Source organism: Macaca mulatta, chromosome 15 (genome assembly GCF_049350105.2).
Source record: "Macaca mulatta isolate MMU2019108-1 chromosome 15, T2T-MMU8v2.0, whole genome shotgun sequence".
Lineage (NCBI taxonomy): Eukaryota > Metazoa > Chordata > Mammalia > Primates > Cercopithecidae > Macaca > Macaca mulatta.
This window is the reverse complement of record NC_133420.1, coordinates 61,380,649-61,405,318: the sequence shown is the minus strand read 5'-3', so window position 1 is coordinate 61,405,318 and position 24,670 is coordinate 61,380,649. Positions and strand designations below refer to the sequence as shown.

Sequence of the window (24,670 nt, the reverse complement as noted above, 5' to 3'; positions counted from 1 at the left end):
GGACTGTATGGTCAACAAACCTAAAATATTTACTGTCTGCGTCTTTAAGAAAAAGTTGCCAACCCCTGATCTAAAGTATTTTTTTAATGTAATTGTAGTCAAAATATACAAAATTTGAATCTATTTTCATTAAGAAGTGTCAGTTAAAGTGAACATGGATGGCTGTGCGTGGCAGCTCACACCTGTAATCTCAGCACGTTGGGAGGCTGAGGCAGGTGGATCACTTGAGGTCAGGAGTTCAAGACCAGCCTGATCAACATGGTGAAACCCCATCTCTATCAAAAATACAAAAATTAGCCAGGTGTGGTGGCATACACTTGTAATCCCTGCTACTCGGGAGTACTGAGGTAGGAGAATTGCTTGAACCTGGGAGGCGGAGGTTGCAGTGAGCTGAGATTGTGCCACTGCACTTTAGCCTGGGTGACAGAGTGAGACTCCATCTCAAAAAAAAAAAGTGAACATAGAAATTCAATAATTAAAATTATTTTTTGTATACATCTTCTAGAGAAGTTTTTTCCTAAAGAAGTTCAATAATTAAAATTATTTTTTGTATATATCTTCTAGAGAAGTCTTTTCCTAAAGAAGTCATAATTTAACAAATTAAAAGGTAAGATTCTTTTGTAGTTCACAAGCATGATGATTGCATGTTCACATGCATGTGTGAGATATTACCCTCATGAACCTTGGTACGATGTCAGCACGTTACCCATCTCACATAAAAAATTTTTTTAAAAAAGGTAAAATACTAATTCTAATTCATGCATATTAACATTACTTAAATAAAGCTAAATTTTATTTAACACATTTAAATAAATCTTATTAAACATTTCTGTGAAAATAAAACTTGACCTTCTACCATTCAACATCTATGTGATTGCCAGTGTAAAGACTTCGTACCATTCTTCATGCAATTCTACTTAGACCTACATATTGCGGATTTCAGAGCAGTATGAGTTGTTGAATATGGCAACATGTTCTTCATCTGCCAGATACAATTGCTATGAATGCCCTGTAATTGGTGAGGACCTTCAGAGTAGTGGGCTAGAACTTGAGAAGAAGCAAGAAAATAGATGTTTGGGACAACTGGGAAATGCTACTTTGTTGTGTAGGAATGTTAAACCCATGATATCTGCTGGGAAAGAATTAACAAGCAACTTGTGTTTTTCCAGTATCTAAGCTCTTCTGCCATTCAAATCCTTCCTGCTTTCTGAGCAGCAACCACCTCCAATGTCCTCAGGCACAGAGACGCAAAATTTCCAGGCTCAGAGTGTTTCAAGGGCGGGGCAAGAGTTGTGAATGTGTGTATCCCTGGGCTTGCATGGTGTTGGTAAGAATGAATATTTGGGGTATGGATTGCACTGTGTCTGTGTTGAGGACCTGATCCCAGATGATAGAGACCACCTTTGCGTTTGTTAGGAAATATTTATGTGTGTGTGTGTGTGTGTGTGTGTGGCCATCTTAGTCTGTTTTGTGTTTCTATAACAGAATACCTGAGACTGGGTGATTGATAAAGAAAAGAATTTGTTTCTTACAGTTCTGGAGACTTAGTGAGTCTGAGATGGAGGGGCTGTCTCCGGTGAGGGCATTTTTGGTGCATCCTAACATGGAAGGATGACGTGAGAGTGTGCGAGAAAGGCGACGGGGTGCCTCACCCCTTTCCTTATCAGGAACCCACTCCTGATAACTCAAGACCGTGACATTAGCCCATTCTGGAAGGCAGTGTCCTTCCGACCTAATCACCTCTTAAAGGCCCCATCTCTCAACACCACTGCGTTGGGGATTAAGTTTCCAATACATGAGCTTTGGGGAACACATTCAAACCATAGCTGTGTGTGTGTGTGTGTGTGTGTGTGTGTGTGTGACAGAGAGAGAGAGAGAGACATTCGAGTGAGGCCCTCTGAAGCAGGAGGCCCAGAGCAGAGTCTAAGGACAGACAGTACTAAAAAGGCTCTCTGGAAACTCCCCTCAAATGGCTTCTGCTTACATCACCTTGGCCTTAACTGTATCTTGTGGCTGCTGCTGGCTGCAGTGGAGCCTGGGCACACTGTCAACTCCTGGAAAACCAGGAAGCAGGGGAATCATGATCAGGTTGGCTGCGAGTAGTCTCCGCTACACTGCCCTCTCCTCCTATTCTCTCTCTCTCTGGCAGTGACCTTCTCCCAGCCTCCTTTCCCTTCTCCCAACATCTAGGTCCTCCCTGCCACGCCTCCATGTCGAGCTGGGAGCCCCCATTTCCCTTATGTCACTGCCGGCCAGAGCTGCAATAGCCTGGATGAAGAGAGTGAGAGTAGGAAGTCCTAGGTGGCTCCTCAGTGCTCCCCAAGCCACACCTCCAGGAGCATGTCATTATCCTTGAGCCCAGTGGTTGTCACAGCTAACTGGCATGAGCAGTGAGGTGGGGAGGGGAGAGAGACCAGATGCCACCTGCCTCACTGCTCCTCCTCCATGCATGCGTGGAAGGTCATTGTCGCCAACTGGTTGTAGACTGTCCTCTGAAGAGCTGCCAGAAGGGCTTACTGCATTCCTCATAGATCAGAGAGCAGCATTTTTCTCCGGGAAGGTGCAGGCCCCACCAGACCCTTCACCAGCTACAGGGATCCCCCTCTGGGTGGCTCAGTTAGTTTCCCTCCTGTCTTAGACCCTGTCCCTTTCAAAGGTAATATAATCAAGGAAAGCAGATTTTTGAGTGAATGGCTCAAGGCTGGAAAGGAGAGATACACTGTCTTAACATAATCAGTTACTGGAGATATTTCAGCAAGAAGTTGCCTTTTGTAGGCTCAGAAGCATGATAGAGTTTTTCAATATTTCACCTGAGGCTAGACCACAGTGATCCTCCCTCTCTCCTCTCTGCCCCTGGGACTTGGAGCGTCTGCTACCTGATCAAGCAGCAGGACTCAAGCAAGGTAAATAGTGACTGACGGCTTATCCCACAGGCTGGGGAAGAAGCGGGGCTCTCAGAGGAGCCTGGCATGGTGGGGGTGAGAGGAGGGCATCTGTGGGAGGTGGGCTGGGGGCAATGGTGTGTCTCTGTCCTGCTGAGGTAGGAGCTAGGCCACTCTTTTCCCTGTGACTTCCTCTTTTCTGGGACCTGCCGTCCTGGAGATGCACAGGCGGCCCTGGGGGAGTGGGGGTGGATGGTGGCCCTAGAAGTGAGTGTTCTTGTCCATGCAGGTGCATGATGCAGTTAACCCTTTTGTCTTCCTTGTGACTGGCCTCTGTTGACTGCATTTCTGGCTCTGAATTCACAGGTGTGAGGGCCAGGAACCCTAAAAGGACACCACTCTGAAAATGCAAGTGCAGAGTAGCACCCCAAGCTGCTCTGCAAGCCAAACATGCTGCAGCAAAACAAGCAACAGGGCACCTGCCAGCCAGGGCCGGTCCGCACTCACCATGTCAGATCTACCAGGGCCGCTGATGAAGATCAGTCAGGCAGAGGGACAAGCCCAGAGGGCCCGTGGACCCACGGGCCTTGGGGTCGGGGAGAAATGAGCTGGATGGAAAGGCAAAGGCAGGGGAAGACTTTTTTTCTGTGCCTTCCTGGCTGCATCTCACACAAAGAGAAGCCAAAGAAAGTCTTGCTATTTCTGTAGGAAAATGGTGTGGCAGGTACATGTGTATGCAGGTGCGTGTATCTGGATAAGTCAGCATACACGACAAGTAGATTCATGCACACATGTGTGCATATGTACACATGGGAGTGCACAACTAATAAATCTATGACAAATGTCATGCAGGGTGGAGGACCCACATTATCCTTTTAGTTCAAGAGTTCGTAGCTGGGGTCCATGAATGGGTGCCAGTGAATCCCCTGAGATTATATGCCACAATTTTTCATGTACATTTTTCTGGAAGTGAAGCCTTGATTTTCCTCAGACGCCCCAAGCCCCAAAATAATTTTTCTGCCTATTCTGTGATAGGCAGAATAATAGCTCTCCACATCCTAAACCTCAGAACCTGTGAATATGTTACATTCCACGGCAAAGGAGAATGGAGGCTGCAGATGGAATTAAGGTTGCTAATCCTCTGGTCTTGAGAAGGAGAGATTATTTTGGAGTATCTAGGGGGGCCCAGTGGAATCACAAGCGTCCTTATAAGTAAAAGAGGAGAGTCAGAGTGAGGTGATGTGTGGGAGACTTGCCGCCACCGCTGGCTTTCAAGATGGGAGAGAACCCCAAGCCAAGGAGTGTGGGTGGTTCTAGGACCTGGAAAGGGCATGAAAATGGATTCACCCCTAGAGCCTCCAGAAAGGGACCCAGGCCTACTAATGAAACCGCCTTTGCAAAATTACGACGGAGACAGAGAAAGAGAGCTAACTTAATCACCTCCATCTTGTTTTTAACCTCCAAGCTGTCCTTGTTCTTTCCTGGGCGCAGGCTGAACTAACCTTGGGAGAAACTCAGTTTATGGTTTATAGTTTAAAACAAAGACCACAACAACCCTTTCCCAAAGCACATCTCTTCTTGCCTGGGGACTAGACTGCCTTTGTAGGACTAACGTTAGCCACAAGATTAGAAATTATGGTTTAGGAGTCACGCAACTGGAGGCTGCAAGATTCTGACCCTCCCTAAACTGCTCCTAAGGTCAGTGCTTGAGATACTTTGCAAATGCTGCACTTGATGGATAGGGGGGCACCACCCAGATCAATAAACTGGTTCACCTGATCTTGTGGCTCCCACCAGGGAACTGACTCAGTGCAAGAAGCCAGTTTTGACTCCTTATGATTTCATCTCTGACCAATCAGCACTCCTGGCTCACTGGCCTCCCCCAACCCACCAAATTGTCCTTAAAAACTCTGCTCCCCAAATGCTCGGGAGACTGATTTGAGTAATAATAAAACTCTGGTCTCCTGCACAGCTGGCTCTGCGTGAATTACTTGTTCTCTATTGCAATTTCCCTGTCTTGAGAAATGGGCTCTGTCTAGGCAGTGGGCAAGGTGAACCCTTTGGGCCATTACACTGACACCTATATTTTAGCTCCATGAGACACATTTTGGACATCTGACTCCAGAGCTGTAAGATAAGAAATCTGTGTTGTTTTAAGTTCCTCTTGCTAGAATAGGTAGTTAGGCAGACATGAGCAGGGCGGGAGAGGCTCCACACACCCACCAGGAATGTCAGGTGATGATCAGGTGACGGCCAGCTGGTTGTTTCACTGTCTCTCTCAAATAATAATTGGTTGTAGCTGGTGCCAGGCAAAGGCAAGCTTCCAATAGATAGAAAACACCTGAAGCTGGTAATCAGTCACTTCCCAATAAGATCGGGCAAGTGGCCAGGTGCGGTGCTCATGCCTGTAATCCCAGCACTTTGGCAGGCTGAGGTAGGTGGATCACCTGAGGTCAGGAGTTTGAGACCAGCATGTCCAACAAGGAGAAACCCCCGTCTCTACTAAAAATACAAAAATTAGCTGGGTGTAGTGGCAGGCGCCTGTAGTCACAGCTAGTCAGGAGGCTGAGACAGGAGAATTGCTTGAACCCAGGAGGCGGAGGTTTCAGTGAGCCGAGATCGCGCCACTGCATCTCAGCCTGGGCAACGGAGCAAGACTCCGTCTCAAAAAAAAAAAAAAAAAAAAAGGATGCGGCAAGTGGCTCAAGCATGTACACTAAGAGGTAAAATGGCAGAGTTTAACTGGCATGGGACCTTCCTCTGAGAACTCTCAACTGGTAAGGGAAAAACACCTCGAGCGAGCATGCGTACAATTTTAGTAACCACACTGTGCATACGGCCCCTCCCAAGTGCTGGCAGGCCACTATGCGTGCGGACGGCCTGCACCAAGGAAAATGAAGGAAGGAGAGATACAACCCCCGGGAAGCATGACAACGTATAAACAAGGTCAGAGATCAAAGGTCAGGCAGCCCACTTGGATTCCTCAAGTCACCAAATTGGTTCTCTTCCAAGTGTACTTTACTTCCTTTTGTTCCTGCTCTAAAACATTTTTGTTTGTTTTTTAAGAGATCTCGCTATGTTGACCACACTGGTACTCCTGGCCTCAAGCGAACCCCCCATCTCAGCCTCCCAAAGTGCTGAGATTAGAGGAGTGAGCCACCACACCTGGCCTTCTGCTCTAAAACTTTTTAATAAACTCACTCCTGCTCAAAAACTTGCCTCCATCTCTCACTCAGCCTTATGCCCCTTGGACAAATTCTTTCCTCGGAGGAGGCTAAGAATCTGTAGTTGCTGCAGACTCATACAGACTCCAGGCTGTTCACACTCTGTGACAAGCTGTTGCAGCAGCCATAGGAAGCTAATCTGAGGACCATTTCTTTCCTTGTCATGCTTATAATGGGCAAATAAAAGGACCCACACTGGGCTCAACCACCTCCCACATTCTGGGCCCTGTGCTGGCTCCTCTACCTGCATGACTCCAGCAGGTAAGAATTGCTCTTCCCCTCTGAGCAGTAAGGAAACTGAATCTCAGATAGAGTAAGTGGCTTTTGTAAACTCACCCAGGTAGTAAGAGGGTGAGGTCTGTTCTATGCCACATGGGGCAAGGGGTGAGTTTAGCAAAGAGCCAGTGTGGGGCAGAACAAGAACTGGACTGGAGTGAGGAGACCTGCGTCCTAGTCATGGCTCCATACCAACTTGCTGTGGGACTTCAGGCAAGCTACTACCCTCTCTGGGCCTCAGTTTCCCCATCATTAAAGTGAGAGAATTGTACTAGGGCACTTTCAGTCCTGATGATCAGTGACTCTAAGGCAAAAAAGAAAAAGAAAAAAAAAATATATATACATTTTTAAACTTAAGGGGGTGATTAAGACTCCTGGCACAACAAAGAAGGAAGGAAACTCTGCCTTCTCCTACCCCTCCTCCACTTCTCAAACTTCATGCCAGATTTTTTTTTGCCTGGGGGCCAAATAGTTGGGAGGAGGCCCAACTGTGTCTGAGATTGCTGAGGGAGAAGGAGGTTGAGTAGTTAGGGAGGGCATACATTTTTTAAAAATTATCTTATTGCTTTTGAGACAAGGTGTTTCTCTGTCACCCAGGCTGGAGTGTGGTGGCATGATCATGGCTCGCTGCAACCTCAACTCCTGGGCTCAAGTAATCTTGCTGCCTCAGCCTCCTGGTAGCTGGCATGATAGATGAACACCACCATGTCTAAGTTTTTGTTTTTTTTTTTTAAGTAGAGACAAAGTCTTGCTATGTTGCCCAAGCTGGTCTGGAACTCCTCAACTCAAGCAGACATACAATGAGATCCAGGAGAGATGGTGCAGGGTAAGCAAAGACCCCTGGGGAGACATCCTTACGATTCTACTGTGGGTGGTCCTGGCTCTATGGGGGTGACACGGAGGCTCGTTTTCACTGGCAGAGTCATGTACCCAGGAAATGGCCTGATTTCTTTCTAATACTTGCTCCATGGGGTCTGGTCAGTCTTCACAGCACCAGGCAGACAAAGGGCCTGGAAGTAGAGGCAGGAGGCCCCGTATGTACCAACCTGCCAAGTCACAGCCTCTCTGGGCTGCTGGAGAATCCATAAGCGAGATCGAGTTGTAACAGCAAAGCTCAGCACAGCTTTGAGACCAAGACGCCCTTGCTGTGAACTTACTATTTTTGAGCTTCATTCTGGAGAATTGCAGCTCCAAGTTTATTTTACCCATTATGTAACAAAGAAGACCCCACATGGTTGATGTCGCCATCCACCCTTGGACCCGGGTCTCATGTTCAGACCCTTGCTACTCCTGGCGTGGGCTGCTGCCTGGCAGTCGCCTCGTGCCCTGGGGGCTTGTTAGACTTGCAGGAGCTCCCCATGAACGTGCACACTGATATGGGACAGCTTGACTGTAGAGGGCCCAGCTCTGCCCGTCCCACAGGGGAGAGGGCCCACCCACACACTCTCTGGACCTCACTCCTGTACTCTCAACCCTGGGATTTACTGCTCAAAGGGACCAAGCCTGCTTCCAGGACCTGTGTTGGCCTCTTCTCCCATGCCATGGTGCCCCAACCTCAAGGGATGGCCAAAGAGTGACTGGGGCAGTTGGCAAGGGGCTGTTGGGGGTGTGGGGTGAAGCTTGGACGTGAGGGCTTGAAGGTCCTTGCTTGTGTGCACAAGACCCCTCACATTGCAGGATGGAGTTGTGGGGAGGGTGGAAGAGAAGAGAATAGGCACTGTGGGCTGCAAGAGCTCTTTCAGTTGTCCTGGGTCCTGAAATTGTCAGAGTGGGCCTCTGTGATTTTATAAAGTAATTTTTCTAGGTCTGTGGGAATGTACAATTCCACTGTTAAGGTGAAAGGGGGATAATTAGAAAGTTTTCTTAGAGGAGGGGCATTGGAGCTGGGTTTTGACAGATGTGTAGGAGTTCAGTAGTAGAAACAGAGGGAATTAAAACCATGTAAACAAAAATATGGCAGAAGAGAAGTGAACTATTTGTGGGAAAAGATGTGCTTTTTGCTACAGTCTCCACAGTTTGGGGTCAGATCATGAGGGTCTTGAATTCCAGATGGGGGGTTTGGTGGGAGGGAGCCCTTGAGGGTTATGAGCAGGGAAGCTGTGAGGTAAGGGCAGCACTTGAGGAGTTGTCAGATGGAGGCGTGGAGAGTAAGTTGGAGGAGAGGCTTCCGTGTGGAGACCAGTGTTTGACCTGAGTCGAAGCTGAAATAGTGAAAACTAGAAGCAGAAGTGGATTCGAGAGACATCTGGTAGATGTCTGCTTGGCCTTGGTGATCAATTTGTTGGTGACAGAACGGAGTTAGAAGAGATGCCATGGACAGAGGTGCCTTCACAGTGGTGGAAGATGCTAAGGCTAAGGTGCCAAGAGGCACCAGGTGAGGAACTGTAGAGAGACCCCACCTGGAGATAGACTCGGAAGTCATCAGCAGACATAAGCCTAGAGATCATCAACAAAAGACTGGGCTGGGCACGGTGGCTAACTCCTGTAATCCCAGCACTTTGAGAGGCTGAGGTGTGTGGATCACCTGAAGTCAGAAGTTTGAGACCAGCCTGGCCAACATAGTGAAAGCTCATCTCTACTAAAATACAAAAATTAGCCAGGCGTGGTGGCGTGCACCTGTCCCAGCTACTCGGGAGGCTGAGGCTGGAGAATTGCTTGAACCCAGGCAAAGGTTGCAGTGAGTGGAGATCGCGCCACTGCACTCCAGTCTGGGTGACAGTGATACCCCACCTCAAAAAAAAAAAAAAAAAAAAAAAAAGGACCGATCCCACTTGTATCAGGACATTAAAGAGGCTTTTAGTGCCACCATGACTATCTTTGCCTACCTGGGGAGGATACCAGACTGGTCACAGGGGCTCCTGAGGAGGGGGCTTGGGATAGGATGACTTGGAGGCAGAGGTGCAGTGAATCCCTTGCTGACCTCTAGAAACTATCAGGACTCTTTTAGCTGTACGTCACTGGAAACCAGACCCAAAGTCAGTGTATTGGCTCACATCCCTGCACTGTCAAACTTCAGGAATAGCTTGATATAGGTGCTCAAGTAATGTCAGGATGCACTTCTGTTTCTGTCTCTCAGTTCCTCCTCCTCAAGGTTGACTCATTCTCAGACAGGCTTTTCCCTTTTGGTCACAAAATGGCTTTTAGCAGTCCCTAAGCCTATGTCCTTTTAAGTTCAGACCCTGTAGAAAAGGATAGAAATCTTTTCCCAGCATTTTCCAGCAGAAATTCTGACTTTTGCTCTCATTGAACCACCTTAAGTTAAGGTGTCACTCAAACCCTATCGCCATGGCCCAAGAAGTACAAACCTCTCCTGGGTCAGAGAGTAGAAAAGTGCCCAGAACAATTAGACTAAGAGTGAGGTACCTGGACCCCATAAGAAGATCCTGGTTGTCGCTTGTGAGGAGCTAATATTATGGAGGCAAAAAATAAACATTCACTCTATCTCCCTTTTCCAAGAGTGTTCTCTATAAAAAGGAAAGAAGGGAACTTTCCAACAGCTTAAGGCAAGTTTGTGGTGAAAAATGATAAATTCACATTCATTTTTTTAAAGGAACACATATGATATAATACTTTAAAATGTTTATTAAAAAGGAGGTGAGAAAGCTCACTAAGTGGGCAGAAATATGCCTGCATCTCAAACTATCAACCAGCATTTATATCGGAGCTTCCTGGTGGCCACGGCAAAGAGAAACCCTACTAATTCACAGAGCTCTTGTTGGTTGAAAGAAACAGATGCACCGAGCACTAATTCTGCATCTGAATAAGAGATATCACATATCAAAATGAAAATGCCATTGCTGTGGTTTTTATGGAAGATGCTAAAATATTGTCCTTCTTACAGATTTCCTCCGCTAAGTGGAAAACATAGCTTGGATCACAGTTGGGGAAGCAAATATTTTGCAGTCCCACACCTGCTTTTGCTGATTTATTCAGATTCCTTGCTAAGAGAATCAGGGGGATGACTGGATGATCACCAGGTCCTCAGAGCTTCTTGGAACATGGAGGGGTTCTCTGTCGGTGACTTGTGCAAGGGAGAGGTCTCGTTAGTAATCAGTCAAGCAGTAGTGCGAGCGAGTGCTGGGAGCCTGCGTTGATTCCTAACACATCAAACAAAATGGCGCCCAGCAGCTAGCGTTCGCAGCCTGGGAGAGGCTTGCCAAATTGGATTAGCGAACCAAATGTCTGCTCTATGGCTGAGAGACAGGCGAGGCGCTTATTAAATAGTACACAGGCAGGGATGTTTCGAGTACTTAATCAACTCTTCATTTCCCTCCTCCAGGGAGCAGGGAAGTCTCAGTGCCACCCGTGGTGAAAAATTACCAATCCCTGCAGGATCTCTCTCTGCCATTTTCACTGCAGTATGTGCACAAATCACAGGAAAGATCCAAGGAAGACAGTGCAAGAATATTTGGCCATGGGGCAGTAGAGACTGCATAAGTCTGCAGGCGGGAGGCCAGGGTGCTTGCAAGTCCTGCCTCTCCCACCTGCTCACTGTGAAACCCCAGCTCAGTCCGTTCCCTTCTCCAGGGCCCTTCAAGGCTCTCCCTGCTCAGGCAGACTAGAAACAGTTCTCTGGAGATGCTTCCTTAACAGCGGCAGCAGCCAAAGCGGCTTATGCAGCCAGTGGCTTTTCCTAAGGACCTGCGTGCAGGATCCTTTGTGTGTGTGGTGGGGGAGACAGGCCGGTGCCGCCCTATTTTCTCTTTATGGCTTTAATTCAGCTTCTCCACCTCTGCCTCATGCCTACAGGGTGGAAAGCTCCCTTCTATCCTCTCATCTCCTTCCTTTCCTCTTTTCTCACTTGAGAAACTTTAATTTTAGAGCCAGAGAGTACCAAAGAGGCCTTTGGAGCTGGCCTCTGTTACAGTCTTTGAGGCTCTTTCTTGCACCGTTTGGCAAACTGAGGCCCAGACACAGGAAGGGCTTTGCCCAAGGTCCTATGATGAGTTTGCAGTGAAGCCAGGGCTGATCTTCTCCAGTGCACTTTCTTCCCTGTCCTCGAGGAACAGGAAGAGCCTGGGCCAATTGAGGTCAAAGTCACAGTGTTACTACGAGTGATGGGCTTTCACACAAAGCCTAACCTAGGACCTTTTCCTGACAATCCCCCATTTTTCCTTCTGTGAGAAAGGTGGGCCTAACCAAGCATGGCATCCTTGGACAAGAGAAGTGGGGAGCAAGGGAGGCACAACGCCACCTAAAAAGCAACCTGGGAGAGATTGTACAAAAGAATAGAGAGGAATGTACATTCCCTTTGCAGGATTCTGTGTGCAAAGGGTGTGTTTTCTCCCAGGAGTGTTTCCTATAATTAGAGCAAGCTGCCCACCCCCTCCCCCCACAGCAGCAGAGGGCTGCATGGTGGATCTAGTTCACTTGGAGGAGGCATCACCAGGGTTTTCCATACCACTCCTTATTAAGACAGCCAAGGATAAACATTAAAGCAAGGAAGATAAAGTCCTTGGAAAAAACCCAAGCAAACAAATCTGCAAACTTTTTGTTAAGATTTGGGACCCTGTCACTTTAATCCTTCTATGATCCATCAATGCTGATTCTAATCCGGATCTTATCACCACACTTCAGTAGAACGCTTCTTTCAAGCTGGCCAGAGCATTCTTTTTTTCAGGTTCCAGCATTTCTACCTTTGATGTTCCTGCTAACTGGGGCCCTCACTGCCAGGTGCAGCTTCCACTTGGGAACCTCTCTGACTCCACCAGGATGAGAAACAAAGAGTTGGAGAGGAGAATGGAGGCAGCTTTCCCCTCAGGCTCTGGCTGCTTCTCTTCCTGCATCGGAAGATCAAAGGGAGGGATGAGTGAGGCCTCAGTGGGGGTGGGGGTGGGGTGGGTGGCCCTGCTCTGTGTGCTTCCCAGTAGGAGCCGATTTCTTCCTTCATTTATTGACCACCCTGGCTCTTTCCTCATCTTTCTGATTAATAGTTTAGTTGGGGGTGCTAGGAAATTTACCTCCAGTTGTTACCATAGCAACCAGCTCTCTTGTACAGGATCCCGTAGACAATGCATTTTGGGTCTTCGGCAGGAGCTGGGATTTACGAGGATCTCAGCATGTGCCAGGGCAGAATGGGCAAGATGATGTTCCACTGATATGCTTAAGAATTATGAGTGGGGATAGGAAATGGTCTCGCCACTCCATAAATTGGGAAGGACAGTTTTAGTGCCTTTCCTTTCCTCTTGGCTTTGTCTTTCTCTTACAAGACACCCCTCCCCCACAACGTTCTCTCTTAGGTCCTCAGAAAACTAGTTCCTAACAGGACAAAGGCAAGGCCTGTTTGGTGGAAGTTACAGGGAGGCTCATTCCCTTTTAGCGAAAGGCAGAATTTGTAGCGGGTAGAAGCAGCTGAAGATACACTTGGCAGTCTTGGGAAGTAATGGTCCCTGGAGGTGTGTGAACAGTGGCCTGTCAGGGGCTCTGGAAAAGATTGTATAGAGGACCAAGTGAGGGGTGCCATGTGTGGAACCTCTGGGTCCTTTTCATCCCTGGGAAGGGATTTGCACTGTGCCTGCTTGTGAGGCCAGCTCTCACCTCTCCCAACTAAGCAGAATATCAGATTTGGACATTTTAGTTCCCTGGGCCCCTGGGATGTCTTTGGTGTCCTCATAAACTCAATACCCAGTACACTGCCTGGCCCTTGGGTGAATGAATAAAGTCCTTAGGGTTTTATTAAGTGTGTGGGCACAACTTACTAACCGTTATGTGTTCTTTTATTATGATAATAAAAATATACCTTTCAAAGCATTGTCATATAACAACTGGAACTGGAAATGGAAAAAATTATGTTGCTTTTAAAACCCTATCCCAGGTGCTGGAATCATTCCCTGATTACAGTTGAGGCATAAAAGTGTTTGTCTTCCACAAACCATGAGGAAATGGTGGAGAGGATCTGAAAGGTTTCCTTGGGCAAACCCCTTAACCTCCCTGTGCCTCCATTTTCTCATCTGTGAAATGGGAGTAATGGAAACCATCAGGAATGATCAACTGGCTTTCACTTATGAGCTAACTGTGCTTAATGAAGAGATGCTTGGCTAAAGAGTGTGTAGCAATAGATTAACCATGTCTGCCCTAGACACCAGATGTGGGGAGGGTGGCACATGTGCCATATATTTGCCATCCTTGGATCAGATGGTCTCAGAGAACCCTGATGGCTCTAGATGCCAAGATGTGATGATTCTAGACCGCCTCAGTTGTTCTCTGCCTTCAAACCAACCTTCTTGGCCTTTCTTTACTCTCAAGACTGTAAAATTATCAGGGAATTATGACTTTGTTATTTCAAAACCTCATTACATTTTTCTTTTCTTTTCTTTCTCTCTTTCTTTCTTTTTCTTTCTCTTTCTTCTTTTTTTTTTTTTTTTTTTTGAGATGGGTCTTGCTCTGTCATCCAGGCTAGAGTGCAGTGGAGTGATCTCAGCTCACTGCAACCTCTGCCTCTTGGGTTCAAGCGATTCTCCTGCCTCAGCCTCCCAAGTAGCTGGGATTATAAGCATGGCCACTATGCCCAGCTAATTTTTGTATTTTTAGTATAGACAGGGTTTTGCCATGTTGGTCAGGCTGGTCTTGAACTCCTGACCTCAGGTGATCCTCCTGCCTTGGCCTCCCAATGTACTGGGATTACAGGAGTGAGCCACTGCACCCGGCCGGGACCTTATTACATTTTTCTCTTCTCAACAGGTTGACCTGTGTAAAAGACCTCAGATTTGTCTAGAAGCAGGGAGATATCCAGGTTGCTTTGTAAATGATACAGATGAGAAATGCAGAATTTAGGTTCCAAGGAACACCTGGCCTGCAGCAGCTTGCATAAGAGCTATAGGCAAACAAGGGGCTGCTGAAATATTTTGAAAAGACCCGCTGCAAGGGGTGGATGGAATGCATCCCATAGGGATTTCTTCTGGGCACACAGCTGCACTCTAGGGCTGAGATTACTCTTTGGCAGCAAAAGGCGGCATCCCTCAAGGGAGGGAGACCTGGCCAGGCCTTCTCGGGTACAACACTCTCTCCAGTATTTCCCCAATCTCTCCTCCAGCTCTGTCTGCCTCCACTCTCCCCGACCCACCCCTGGCTATAGTCACACTGGCCTCTGCACCATTCCCATGTCTCCACGTGCTTTCTTAACCCTATGCCTTTGCCAGTGCTATTTCAGCCACCTGTAATGATCTTCTCCACCCAGCAGACTCCTATTCATGTTCCAAGATCGAGCCACAGAGTAATCTCTGAGATGCCGTCTCAACCCTCTGAACCACATAGAGCCCTGCATCTCCTATCCTTTTCTCTACGTCTATACTGGCAGTGTTGGCTGACTTCTTCTTCTTTTTTATTTTTTATTTTTTATTTTTGAGGCAGTCTTGCTCTGTTGCCCAGGCTGGAGTGCAGTGGCACAATCTCGGCTCACTGCAAGCTCCGCCTCCCGGGTTCACGCCATTCTCCTGACTCAGCCTTCTGAGCAGCTGGGACTACAGGCGCCCGCCACCACGCCCAGCTAATTTTTTGTATTTTTAGTAGAAATGGGGTTTCACTGTGTTAGCCATGATGATCTCGATCTCCTGACCTCATGATCCACCCGCCTCGGCCTCCCAAAGTGCTGGGATTACAGGTATGAGCCACCCTACCCAGCCTGTCTGACTTCTTGGTAAATCTCGGTAAATCTCTACTTTGGTTGGTTCAGGGTAAGCCTGGACAAAATGGAGTGAAATATCCCATAATATAATCATTTTGTGATATAAAACAAAGATGGTTCAATTCTCTGATGAGAGCAGAAACTCCAGTTTCCATAAGAACCCTCTCTGGGAGCTCATTTCTCAGCTGAGGGCTGCTGGAGGCTATAGGATGGATTCCTTTGGCTAATGCATAGGCCTTTTAGAGGGGCTGGGCTGAGGGCAGGCGATGGCCAGGTGGGCCCCATGGCTGGGCCTGACCTCATGAAAGACCTTATATTTAATCTTTTGATGTTATCTCCTGTCTTCACTCATTTTTGTGTTGCTATAAAGGAATACCTGAGGCTTGATAATTTATTTTAAAAAGAGGTTTATTTGGCTCATGGTTCTGCAGGATATACAAGAAGCATCGTGCTTCCCTCCCCTCTCTCTGGTTTCCTTTCTAGCCGGGTGATCTCTGCACACTCAGGCTCCCCTCCACCTTCTGCCATCAGACAGCCTGAAGCCGTCACCAGAAGCAGATGCTGGTGCCCTGTGTGGGCAGAGATCACATGGTGGGGCAGGAGGTGCCAGGCTCTTTTTAACAACCAGTTCTCCAGGAAACTAATAGAGCAAGAACTCACTCATTACCTTGAGGATGGCACCAAGTTATTCATGAGGAATCTGCCCTCATAACTCAAACACCTCCCACCAGGCCCCACCTCCAACACTAGGGATCAAATTATAACATGAGATTTTGAGGGGTCAAACAGACCGAACTGTAACACTTCCAAAGGAAGTTAGATGTCCCATCGAAGAGTTACATTCACCAGATCAAAGTAGGAAATGTTCACCAAAGTAACATTTGCATCCCATTACTGAACCACACCATTCGTAGTACCTTATAAATTAATATGCTTTTTTTTTTTTTTTTTTTTTTTTTTTTTTAAGACGGAGTCTTGCTCTGTCGCCCAGGCTGGAGTGCAGTGGCCGGATCTCAGCTCACTGCAAGCTCCGCCTCCCGGGTTTACGCCATTCTCCTGCCTCAGCCTCCCGAGTAGCTGGGACTATAGGCACCCACCACCTCACCCGGCTAGTTTTTTGTATTTTTTTTTAGTAGAGACAGGGTTTCACCATGTTAGCTAGGATGGTCTCGATCTCCTGACCTCGTGATCTGCCCGTCTCGGCCTCCCAAAGTGCTGGGATTACAGGCTTGAGCCACCGCGCCCGGCCAATTAATATGCTTTTAAAATACATACTGGAATTATCTTGTGATTAGCAATGATACCTCATTGCCTTTTTTTTGGTATTGAAAGTGCTCATTTGATAAATGTAAAGATTTAAAATACAGTCATGCACCACATAACAACATTTGATCAATGAAGGACTGCATGCTTGATGATGGTTCCACAAGATTATAATACCATATTTTTACTGTACCTTTTCTGTGTTTAGATATGCAAATACTTACCACTCTGTTACAATTCCCTGCAGTGTTCAGTACAGTCACATGCTGTGCAGATTTGTAGCCTAGGTGCAATAGGCTATACCATATAGCTTAGGCACATAGTTCTGCCATCTAAGTTTGTGTAAGTACACTCTATGATGTTCACACAACAACAAAATCACCTAAGGATGAATTTCTCTGAACATATCCCCATAGTTAAGTGATGCATGACTGTATATCACAATTCTGGTAATTGTTTCTTCATATCTTCATTTATTATTATGTTAGGCACCCCAAAAATTGGAAGTGGCCCAGGCTTCTCAGCCTCTGAGAGGCCCAACTTGTCTAGGAGTATGTTTGTAAACCTATACAGTAGCTGTGTGACCTTGGGCAAGTTACTTAAACTGTCTCCCTAGCCTCAGTTTCCTCATGTACTCATTTGCAAAATGGTGAAAATAACTCTATTTAGAAGGTTTTCAAAGATGAATTAATGTGGTATAAATGAAGTACCTAACAGTTTTAGATACACAAGCTTCTCAGTATACAGTAAGTAGGTGCCCAGTAATTGGTAGCAGTTGTCATTATTTTATCTGGTATATTTCTTTCTGTTTGGATCCAGAAAACTTTCATTTATTTATTTATTTATTATTTTATTTATTTATTTTTTTTGAGATGGAGTTTCGCTCTTGTTGCCCAGGCTGGAGTGCAATGGCACGATCTTGGCTCACTGCAACCTCCGCCTCCCAGGTTCAAGCAATTCTCCTGCTTCAGCCTCCCGAGTAGCTGGGATTACAGGCATGCACCACCACACCTGGCTAATTTTGTATTTTTAGTAGAGATGAGATTTCTCCATGTTGGTCAGGCTGGTCTCAAACTCCCAACCTCAGGTGATCTGCCCACTCTGACCTTCCAAAGTGCTGGGATTATAGGCATGAGCCACCACACCTGGCCTTTTCTTTCTTTCTTTCTTTCTTTCTTTCTTTCTTTCTTTCTTTCTTTCTTTCTTTCTTTCTTTCTTTCTTTCTTTCTTTCTTTCTCTTTTTTGAGACAAGATCTGACTGTCACGTAGGCTGGAGTGCAGTGTTGCAATCTCTGCTCACTGCAATCTCTGCCTCCCAGGCACAACCCATCCTTCCACCTCAGCCTCCCAAGTAGCTGGGACCACAGGTCTGCATCACCAAGCCTGGATAATTTTTGTATTTATTATTATTATTATTATTTGTAGAGATGAGGTTTGGTCATGTTGCCCAGGCTGGTCTTGAACTCCTCAGCTCAAGTGATCTGCCTGCCTTGGCCTCCCAAAATGCTGGGATTATAGGTGTGAGCCAATGCACCCGGCCTGATCCAGTATACTCCTATATCAGTTACCTTTTGCTGTGTAACAAATCACTCTAAAACGTAGTAGCTTAAAACAACAACCATGTATTTGCTTCAAGATTCTGTAGGTTGGCTGTTTAGGCTAGGCTCAGCTGGCAGTTTTCTGAACTCAGCTAGAATTACTCTTGCTTTTGTAGCTAGCTGTGGGGCAGCTGCAGTTTGGTTTTGCTAGTTTGGGCTGAGCTCTTGTGTATGTTTAAGGTCTTGGCTGGGACAACTGGCCTGACTCATGAACTCTCATCCACTGGCAGCTTAGCCTGAGCTTGTTCACATCATGAAGATAAGGGTCCCAAGAAAGCAGGTGGCAGTGTGCAAGGCCTCTTGAGGCTTGGACTTGGAACTAGTACAATGTCACCTGTGCCACATTCTATTGGCCAAAACTAGTCACAGACTCAAGAGCTGAGGACACCACTTTTGATAGGAAGAGTTACAAAGTCACATCTGCAAAGTAGCAGAGACACAGAAAGGGAAATAACTGTGGTCATTTTTGCAATCTACCACAATTCCCCCTTTGTAAACAAACAAACAAAAAAACCCAGCACCTTTAATTTATTCCCTGGGTACCCTAGTGAGCAAGTGGGGATAAATTCTGTTCTTTTCCACTCTCTGGTTCAAGTCTATTTTTAGATCTAGTCTAATAAAATGAATTTCACACCTGGGTTACCCACCCACTAACAAACACTTTGTTCTTATCGATGCCTAGGACAAATGCCGAGGCAGCCTGGATTTGTAGTTCCATTACCTCCGAGTACAATAATTGTTAATTACCTGCTTTATTTGGTTCTATTGCATTTGCCAATAGTCAATTACCTATGTTAGGATTTTTTTGTGATCAGTGGGGCTTATCCAATATTGCAGCTCAGGTCTGTTTTTGTCTCAGAGATGTCTTTTCCAAGATAGTTAAAGAAAACTCTTGTTCACTAGTTTATTGAATATCTGTTTACTTCAAAGGCTTCTTATGCACTGCTGCAAGCACCAAAGTGCTCGGGCTGAGTTCTTAGAATTGAACAAAAGGCCAAGATAAGCTTTCATTTTGTATAATCTGGCTAAATCCCAGTACATAGAATAGATAGAAAGAGCAGGTTGTGAGATCTTAGGGCATTTGTTCAGTTCCTGCCTGAATCTCTGAAACTGCCTTATCTCCTGTAATGCACCCTCCACATAGCTACCTAGTGACCTAATGCAGAGACCTGATCACATGGTTTGTGGTAGAATGCATGGATGGACCTGACTCTCCAGTTCTCCATATAGCCATGCCCTTTATCACATGACTTGGTAGGAGATCTCACTGGTTCCCCTCCTCTTGAATCTAGACTGGGCCATGTGACTTTGTTTGGTGGACAGAATGAGGTGGAAGTGACAACATGCCAGTTCTGAGGCCAGGCCTCAAGACACCTTGCATGTTTCTTTTTGTGCTCTTGTACCTCTATCATTGCCATGAGCAAGACATGCCCAGGCTGGCCTGGCAGTTCCAGGAGTAAGATAAGAGATACATGGAGAAGAGCCAAGTCACTTCAGCAAGGCCCAGCCCAAATCAGCCAAGCCCCAGCCAACCCCAGATGCATAAGCCATAAAAGCTGATTGTTGCTTTAAGCCACTGACATTGAGGTTGCTTATTACATGGCAGAAGTTGATGCCTCATTCTTCTATTTAAACTCCAGCACTGGTCCACTGATCCCCTGTGGCTTGAGGCATAAAGTCCAGGTGAAATCTTCCACCACCTTGGCCCTCCTACTTTTCTCTTGGTGCCTCCATATCTCCCTTTTTACTTTATATCTTAGCAATGGCCCCAAATGACTTGTAGCTCTTCAAATGCATCATGCTGGTTCACATTTCTATGCCTTTGCACCTGGTATGCCCTCTGCCTGAAACGCCATCCTTCTCTCCTTTGTCTGCCTAGGAAATTCCTACTTATCTGTCAAAACCCAGCTCAGGCATTGTCTCAATGTACTCTCCTCTCCCCTGAAGTAACTCATTCCCACTTTTCTGAGAGGTCTGGATGCCGTATATCTATATCTACGTATCTATCTGTATGTATAGCTATAAATCTATTTTTACCATATATGACATGGTATTATGAAGTAGGTTCATTTCCTTTTAGTTTTGCCCACTGTATCAGTCCATTCTCACATTGTTATAAAGAAACACCTAAGACAGAGTCATTTATAAAGAAAAGAAGTTTAGGCTGGGCATGGTGGGTCACGCCTGTAATCCTAGCACTTTGGGAAGCTGAGGCAGGTGAATCACTTGAAGTCAGGAGATCGAGACCAGCCTGGTCAACATGGTGAAACCCCCATCTCTACTAAAAATACAAAACATTAGTCAGGCATGGTGGTGGTGCCTGTAATCCCAGCTACTTGGGAGGCTGAGGCAGGAGAATCACTTGAACCTAGGAGGTGGAGGTTGCAGTGAGCCAAGATTGCACCCTGCACTTCAGCCTCAAAACAAATGAACAAACAAACAAAAAAGAAGTTTAATTAGCTCATGGTTCTGCAGGCTGTACAGGAAGCATGATGCTGGCATCTGCTTGGCTCCTGGAAAGACCTCAGGAAACTTACAAACATGTCAGAAGGCAAAGGGGGAGCAGGCACGTCACATGACAAAAGCAGAAGCAACAGAGTTGAGGAGGCGCCACACACTTTTAAGCGACCAGATCTCACAAGAACTCACTACAAGGACAGCACATAGGAGATGGTGCTAAACAATTCATAAGAAATACATTTCCGCGATCCAATCACCTCCCACCAGGCCCCACCTCCAACACAGGGGACTATAAGTTAACATGAGATTTCGGTAAGGAGACACATCCAGACTATATCACCCATATTTCCCACCTATAGACTGATTTACTTTAGGACAAGGGCAGCTTTAATGTAAATGCATTCTTAGTGCCTAACCCAGTGCCTGACAACAATAACGCTTGATGATTAAATGAAGGAGGACCTGAAAAGAGGGAGCATCTGAAATGGGCCTTGACCAAGTGGTAGGATTTGGACACAAAGAGATGGGCAAAGGAACTCCAGAGAGAAGGTACAATGTAAGTAAACGTACAGGGGCTGGAAAACAGGAGTGACATGATTTCATTTTGGCCTAAGCTTTTGAAAGAGAGTAGCAAGAGTTATAGTGATGTGTGACTAAAAGAACCTCCAAAAACATATGTAAAATGAATATTATCTTTCCAGAAGACTCATCCACTAGGAAGAGATGCAAGGCAATGTCTTACCCCAAAGCAAGATAATCTATGAATGGGTAGCTGATGAGATGATAGGGCAGAGTGAATACCTCGACGACCCTCAGGGCCCTGCTGCTGTGTGCATCTGCCTCCTGTGAGGCACTTCTTCACTTGTAAACTCTTTCCAGAGTGTTACAGGCATTGAGAAGTCCAGCATCTCAGGGGTTAACTAGACGCCTGTCTCTGTACCCTTGGGTGGCAGAAAATGATGCTGGATACTGTCAGGTGTAGCTTGGCCCCTGCTAGGAGGCAAATCCCACTGCTTTCTGGCTGGATGAATCTTGTCTCTTGAGGAACACTTGCAAAAATGATGTTGCAATATAAAAGCAGGGATGCTTAGTCCTCTATCCTCGGTCTCCACCACACAGAGAAGGGAAGGGGCTGGCCAGGGGTTTCTCCCTGCACAGGCCTTTCCCCCACCAGTCGCCTCTGCTGCTGCAGAGCTCTTTAAAATATTTTAACATCTTCATTATGGTGGGTTAGCCTTTTAAACATTAACGTTCCTCAATTATAAAAGCAGAGATATGTATCTTTGCTATGTCACCCCATGCCACCTTGTATTGGCCACTTCATGGCTTTTATCCCTTTGATCTATGATTGCCTAGTTACTTTCTGTCACCCCTACTGGGCCACAGGCTCCAGATGGCAGATAATTGGCCTCTACTGTTCACCATAAGATTCCCAAGGCCAGGCACTGGGCCTGGCCTTGGAAAATGCTTAATAGACGTAATAGACCGTTGTTGAATAAATAAACTTATGAAGAGTTCAGAAAAGAGAAGATGTGCTTGCTTACTACCCCAACAACCAAAGGAAGCACTGCTAACATTTTCGTAATTTTCCTTCCATGTCTTTTTCTATGCATGCATATATTCTATACTTTTGAATGAAGCTGTACTTTTTTTTTTTTTTTTTTTTTTTTGAGACGGAGTCTCGCTCTGTTGCCCAGGCTGGAGTGCAGCGGCGTGATCTTGGCTCACTGCAAGCTCCACCTCTGAGGTTCACGCCATTCTCCTTCCTCAGCCTCCCGAGTAGCTGGGACTACAGGTGTCTGCCACCACACTCGGCTAATTTTTTGTATTTTTAGTAGAGATGGGGTTTCACCATGTTAGCCAGGATGGCCTCGATCTCCTGACCTTGTGATCTGCCTGCCTCGGCCTCCCAAAGTGCTAGGATTACAAGCATGAGCCACCACGCCTGGCTTGAAGCTCTACTTCTTAATGGCATTTCTGCCATGTCATGAAAATTATTCACAAATACCATTTTTAATGGCTGCTCAATTTCCCATCATATGGAGACACCCTATTGTTGACTATTTGTGTTGCATCCAATTTTTCACAGTTCTCCCAGAATAAGTACCTGGGTTGGGAAGGCATCCTTTTGCATTGGTTTTTGCTTATTTTCAAATGATTTTATTAGGCTAGACTTCCAGAAGAAGATTAAAATATATGAGCACTGTAAAAACTCCTGGAACATCTTGTTAGCACTGCTGCCCAGAAAGACTGGACCCGTGTCCCTGCTAGGTTTTATGTCAGAGTGAGCTGAGAAACTCAATGAGGCAGTCTGGGATAATGGTCACCGTCCTGGGCATATGAAAAGCTGAGATGAGGGAGGATTTTGAACAGCCCCTCCCTTCTCTATGCTTCAGTTTCCTTTTTGTGCACTGGAAGGACCAGTATTGTACTGCCTCATTCTTAGTGCTACTGTGTGAATACAATGAGGGGATACTTGGGAAAAGGCTTTGAGAGCTGAGAAACTTGGTTCTTGTTCTTTTTATTTTATGTTAAAAGGGACTAGCATAACCAAGGGACTAACATTATTAAGGCAAACAGCATCTTCCAGAGAAATGGTGACCGCTCTTCTGTCTGCAGCACTGTGACCTTTTGGGAGACAAAAGATTTCAGTATTCATTGTCTTCTCACCATTGATTGTCCTGCTGGGGTAGGTGGGGAGAAGAAGGAGGAGTAGGGGAAGACGACATTGACATCAGATCTGCAATTCCTGAGTCGTCAGAGAAAATGAACTAGGAGAAAAGGAGAAAGTTGCTACCAGAACTCTGGAAGAGTTCTTCCACGCGCTGCTCCCTCATGCATCCACTGACCCTAGGTGGGTCCCTTCTCATTCCCAAGCCTCAGTCTTCCCTCTGCATATTAAGGGCTCAGACGGGGATCCCTCACCAGCTTCCTCTGAGAGCCTGAGTGCACGAGGCTGGGACAGGAGAGAGGGCTGTGGATTGATCTCTTCTGCACCGTGTGCTGGCCTAGTCAACCTCTCAAGCCATCCCTGGTCTCTGGGCCTTCCTGGACATCAGAATCTCCCATGAGGACACCGATTTAGACTGACTTGAGGGTGAATTCACCTAATGCAGAAGGTTGGGCTTTAAGATCCCTCTGCTGCAGCCCAAATCTAAGAACCAAATCTGAACATGTCCTCCCCCATCACTGAAACGCTTCCTGTTCCTCCTGACCCCATCAGTACACTCGAGTCTCTCTGACTTGATGCTGCAGGCCCTCCATAATCTGGCTACAATCAACTTCTTGATAATAGGAGTATTTCTACTCCAGGTTGTTGTGAGAACCACACAGTACATGTGTATAAAGCATTTAGCATGATACTCAGCCAGCACATAGTAACCGCTCAATAAATGGCAGCTGGTATTAGTTATTACTACCACTGTGACTTACTCTCTTCTCCCCTTCCTTTTCTCCACATGCCTACGCTGGCATGTGGCCTCATGCCCTTGTGTCTGCACAGCCTTTCCCCTCTGTATGGAGAGACCTCAATTCATGTCTCCCACTTTGTGCCCATTTTGGGGTGTAATTGCTGAGTGGAATTGCCTACCTTGGGAAGATGGTCATTTCTTGCTTCTTTTCTTTCCCCCCAACTCATATAATGGCATTTGCTTATGTCTTGAACTTATGGTGTGACTCCACTGTAGCGGGGACACAAGTGCTTAGTGAACAAAGGAGTAGTTGGCCCTGGGGGGGTCTCCCCAATAGGTTATGAGCTACTTGAAGGCTGAATCTGGGTTTGTCCTCCTCTGCACCCGTAGTGCTAATACCGTGCTTATACATAGGCAGTTTCAGAAAAATCCATGTATTTAAAACAGATTTCTAGAACATCCATCAAGTGTCAGGCACTGCTCTGGGCGTTGTGGATAGGATGGTAACCAAGATAGACACAGGTCCCTTCCTTCCCGAAGCATGCATTCCCACTGGGGAGACAGGATAAAGAACAACAAATGACTTAGTTACACGCCATTTCTCTGTCTGTTTCTATGTTTGGAGGAATTTCCTTTGCATTGGGAGGGTGTGTTTGTGAGGATATGTTTGGCTAGTTTTTAGTAGCCATAGAGGAAGAGTACTCAGGAAGCTGAGGGGGATGGCAAAGAGGTGAGCAGTTATCCTCCAGAAGAGGGAACCCAGGATAGAACTAGAGGTCGGTGACAGCTGGTGCCACAGGGCAGAGAAGGGAAAGATGGTGTTGAGGTGGTTTTGAATACAAGCCCTCTTCTGAATGGCTCTAGGGCACATTCCAAATTGCAAGTGCTGATTTGCAATGGAGCTGTTTTTCACTTGGACAACTTTATATATTGT

The 24,670-nt window shown here is 46.4% G+C and overlaps 1 long non-coding RNA gene and 1 other non-coding gene across 2 annotated transcripts in view; both read left to right on the top strand.

Annotated features, from left to right (window-relative positions):
* The window catches only part of LOC144334622 (uncharacterized), a 377,237-nt gene that overhangs the window by 157,028 nt on the left and 195,539 nt on the right, over positions 1-24,670 (top strand). The window lies entirely within an intron of this gene.
* Positions 613-716, top strand: LOC114672931 (small nucleolar RNA U13). The gene has a single exon (XR_003723456.2). It is a non-coding gene; the product is annotated as a small nucleolar RNA U13 (small nucleolar RNA).